Raw genomic sequence first — 5,301 nt, 5'->3', positions numbered from 1 at the left:
TTTTTTAATTCTCTCTTCAAATAGTAAAATATCATAGATGAAAACATATTGTAGTGCTATATCATATTGTATTTTACAATGTTACTGTATCAGTTGGAATATTTTCTTTTAAAATATTCTTCTGTTTACAATGCATACTTGCCGATTTTTACAATGCACAAATGGAGATATTTGTGACTAGAATTTAAGTAGTATTAGTGCTACTCTAATATATATATTTTCTTTTTGACTCCACAAGAAGTTGCTTTTCAAGGCAAAATTTGCAAGCTATTGTAAAGCTGTTTAAACCAATGCTGTGGAGGTGGAGTTTCCTAGTCTGAGGAAGCCAATTCTTTAGGTGACCCTTCAAGGTTTTATCATTTAACATTAATGGAACTTAAGATTAGCTGTTGTACAACTACAAATTAATAGGTGAAAAAAATGCTCAAACCTAACAATTCTTAATTGGTATCTGTCTTTGTATATGAACAACATTTTAAAATGAAAAAATCAGAGAGTCTCAAGGTTTTTGACACTACTAACACTTGTTCCTTACATCTTTCACAACTTTGAATAATTCGAATTCATTTAGCTCTTCGATGAACTTTCAAAATATGCTCCCCTCAAAAAATATATATAGCTCAAGTCATTATCATCACCACCTATTACAATTAAGATTACTATTGTCTATATATATATTAATTTATGAACTAATAATGGTAGTCAAAACATAAGATTTTGTTTAGTGAGAACAAATTAACATTGGTGCCGGCGAAGCAAATAAGTCATGTATCACGTACGACTGATATAAAGCCGGCTACTATTTCTGATCCATGTTATATACTACTATATACTACAATGTTTCAATTATGTCTAAAAAAATGATATTGAAGAAATATAATGTTATCAGCACAGTTTAATATGTGATAACAAGTTAGTTACGGTCTATCAAAATTATTTGGCTTAATTAATTTATCAGCAAGTTGGAAAGTTTTTGATCTACCAAGAATTAGCAATTCATTGCCATTTGGAGATAGTATCATCAGAGGCAGACCCACGTGTAGCGGTGGGGTGTACGTGCACCCGTTAACGTCGAAAAAAATTGTGTGTATATATATGTATATACCTTGATAAATTTGAATATATACTATAGTGCACACCTAAGGTGAACTCTCCTTCACCATTGACCTACCACAACTAATTGTTAAAAATTGATAAAAGTAAACTTCACATTTCAATTCTTCAGATTTAAAGGCTTATTACCAAAGTTGTAACAAAAATCAATGAAATGGGGATTCGAACTCACAACCAATCTCTATAGTGAACACCCCTTCACCACTAACCTACCACAATTGATGGTTATAAAAGTAAACTTTATATTATAAGAAAGTAAAGTTATTATCTTAGAACTCATATTCGTTCGATATAATTATTTTTGCATTATTGTTCATGCCTTTGGCGACCAATTGAATATGATAATATCCCTTAATCGACACTCAAAGTTTTTCTAACGTTTAAAGATAATATTGGTGCACCACAATATTATCAAAAGCAATAAGCGTAAAAAAGCTTCAAGGTCTATTGTGTTTAATCACAAAGTACAAATAAAGTGTGAGATTTAACAAAAAAGGCATAAAAGGAGAAAAAAAATATAAATATATGTCTAGTACAAGGCTAATAATACAAGTATGAATGAGAAATATATGAACAATTTTTTATTTTATTTTTATAAAATGAAATATCAATTGTTTAGCCTTCGTCTAGGAAAAGTATGTATAAGAAACTAGAACCTAAGCTGCACATTAAGCGAGACGAGAGTTCAACACATTTTGAGTCTTACTTCAAGGCTTATGCGCGCCTTTGACAACACTGGTGCACCCACAGACTTCAAATTCTGGGTTCGCCACTGAGTATCATATAGCAAATGTTCAACGGACTACCACACCAAAGGATGTGGCGCAGAGAATGAGGTTGTTCCTCCCTTAATCAGAGGTCTCGGGTTCGAGCCTTGGGTAGTCATTTAGCTTTGTGTCTATTACACAAAAGTCTTTTTTTTCATTCATTACACAAAAGTCACTATGACCAGATTTTACAATAATTCCACCGAAAAAATGTCGTGACAACCTTAATTAGTTTTTAATTTTAATTTAAGAGAACATAGTATATTACCCATATCTTGACCCTTTTTACATACCCAATCCAATTTTTTTTATGGATTATTAACGGAAGAGTACCAATTTCTTAATAGATTAGGCTACCTAGTGAAGATTATTTTCATTAAAAAAAATTTAGTTGATATTTTTATGAAGCTAAAATTATACTTATATATAAGGGAGGATATCAAAATTTGATAGTTGTCACAATGGTACTATGGTAATTTTAGTTTTCTTAAAATCCTCTAAAATTAAGACATATGTTGATAAATAATTTTTTCCTTTAAAATTATGACATGTAGTTGATAAGATTAGGGTAATTTGAATTTTTTTAAAATCCTCTAAAATTGTGACATGTGGTTGATAAATTACTTTTCTCATCTAAAATTGTGACATGTGTCACACCCATTTTTTCAACTCCCAAAAAAATTATTGATTTTAAGTTTTGAAAGGGTTTTTATTATTAAAGTGACAAAAAATTAAAAATTTGCTTCGAAAAAGGATTATTTACATTTTTTATTCAGAGTCGCCACTTGGCATAATCGGGTGTGCCAAGTCACCTTTGGAAATCCTTTCTTCAAAATGGTTTTTGACTATAAAACTGATCTGCGAACAAAGATTCCGGCTAAGGAATTCTGTTGACCGAGGGGAAGGTGTTAGGCACCCCTCGATCCTGTGGTTTGACCACGATCGCTTGGTGGAGCATATCGGCTAATTTGACATTACAAGTGTATAAACCACACAAAAACATACAAACCAATCGATCAAACAAACAAAACAAACAAATCCAAATTTATAGTATCCATCCAAACAATTCGAAAATAAAAAAATACAAAAAATATAAATCCTATTCTGAACTAATCCTAAATTATGCTCCGACGTTTTACCCGATGCCTTTGGCCTTTATCACGGACATCCTCCAAGTACAAAATACTCTGGGGCATTCCCCGAATAAAATAATATAAATACTTCGGGGCATTTTCTGGCCAAATGATACAAGTGATCCCAAAGTGATAAAGCTAAAAACCATTCAAGCACACAGTTCAAATATCCCATCAATCCACAATCCCTAAATTTGCCTACCCGACATATGTTTGCCTATCCCACTCGACCTACCATGATACTATCAAATTCGATGTCGATAAATCAAAACCACAATAATCACTTTATCAACTTTTAACTTTCGCCCCAAAACAACCAATTTTAATTCTCAAATGAGATATCACTTCATCACATAATCCATAATCCACAATCAAGGAGTCAAACGACGAATCAAAACAACCAACAATTCACATCATCACAGATTAACCAACACGATATTCAATTCAATGCACCAGATATCATCAACAATGAAATAAAAGAGGTGAAAGAGTAGAATTGGACCTCATTTAAAGCTTTCAAATTCAATGTTATTCGAATAAAAGAAAGTCTGCACCTGAAAACCTCGAACCGAACCTCAACCATGACCAAATTCGACTCTGTATAGAGAACTAATAGCCAGACAGCTTCAAAACCAGTGGGAATAAAACTTTAATACGGAGTCAAAATCACCCCAAAACCCGATATCGACCATGAACCACAAAATAGGCAAATCCAAAACCCCAATAATACGATATAAAATTGAAATCAACGTATCTCGAGCTTCGGTGAGCTCCGAAGACAGTATAAAATGACGGTTCAAGTGAATTTTAGTACTTTTGGGCCTGACTTGCTTGAAAATCAAAAGAAACCAGGAGATTTCAGGGGTTTCGAGATTGGGTCGAATCTGTTCAGTGTTTCGAAGCTAATTTCGGTGAAAAATTCCACCAAAAACTTGAATACCCTACCAGGAAAACTTGAAGCTCGGCTGGAACAGTGACCAAACCCATAAAATCTATTCCCGAATAACCTCAACCCGACCTCATTTTCTTCTCAATTTTAGATTTCGACCTCGAATCAGTTCTCTCTCATCTCCCTTCTATATATCTCTCTCTTTCGTGTGGGTGTATGCAGCATCAAGAAAAAAGGGAAAAGAAAATCGAGTTCTTCTTCTCTCAAAATGACGCGTGTGTGTTTGATTGAAAGAATTTTGTGTTGCGTGTGTATGGTTGTTGTTTGTATATAATTATGTGTGTACTGTTCGGTGAGAATTGAGAGTGTATGAATTGTATATGGCAGTGGAGTTGTTATTGGAAAAGTGGGGCGGGCATGTGGGGGTGGTAGCCTAGTGGGTGGATTAGGTGAGGGTAGGGGTAGGTAGCGGTAGGGGATAGGTAGGGAGAGACAAATTAGTAGAAATTAGTATTTTGGGATAGACAAAATTACGTGTCTACATTATGCCCTCTTTGAATGTAAACACAAAGTGTTTACAGACAAAGAAGTAGACAACGAGATAGAATTTTATCCCGAGCATTATTCAAAAGAAAGAAAGAAAAGGGAGGAAGGCAATTGAGTCTGATTTTGGGTATTCTACCTGTCTCAAGTTATGTGATAGTTAAGTCACATGTAGTTTCAGGGTTGAAAAAGAGGTGGACTATACCGAGTTAGAGAGTCGAGTGAGGTCCCGTTAAGGTGCCGATCTGCGGCACTGTCATTACATCAAAAATAAAATTACAAAATATCTATCTATACAGCATCTCTCGATTCTTGTCTCGGGTTTTCGATGCTTTCAAACGTGACAAAAGATCTGATCATATTTCGGTTGAACTTGAAGATAGATTCTTTCTACATACAAAATTTGGTGTTGGAGATGAACTCAAAGTTGGCCATGTTCTGCAGGTGGTATCTCTGAACTCGAACCTGGATTTGAAATTCTTCATCCTATTCTTCAGGCGGGCTCCTGACTTGCAATTTTTCACCTTGTTTCTTGGCTTTTCATTTATTCACCTTGTTGTTTAACTTTTAGTTTCATCACCCTATTCTTCAGGCGGGCTCCTGACTTTCTATTTCATCACTTTTCAGTTTCATCACCCTGTTCTTCCGGCGGGCTCCTGAAATCACAATAAAACTAGAAGGAGAATTATCCTAAACAAAGATCATGATAAAGAAAGATTTCATTGTTTGAAATTACAGTCCTATTTTCCAGGAGGGTACTGAACAGAAAGTAAAATCCCATTTTCCAGGAGGGTCCTGAACAGAAAGTAAAATCCCATTTTTCAGGAGGGTCCTGAACAGAAAGTAAAATCTCATT

The sequence above is a fragment of the Capsicum annuum genome, chromosome 6, assembly GCF_002878395.1.
Source record: "Capsicum annuum cultivar UCD-10X-F1 chromosome 6, UCD10Xv1.1, whole genome shotgun sequence".
NCBI lineage: Eukaryota > Viridiplantae > Streptophyta > Magnoliopsida > Solanales > Solanaceae > Capsicum > Capsicum annuum.
This window is presented reverse-complemented; position numbering follows the sequence as displayed.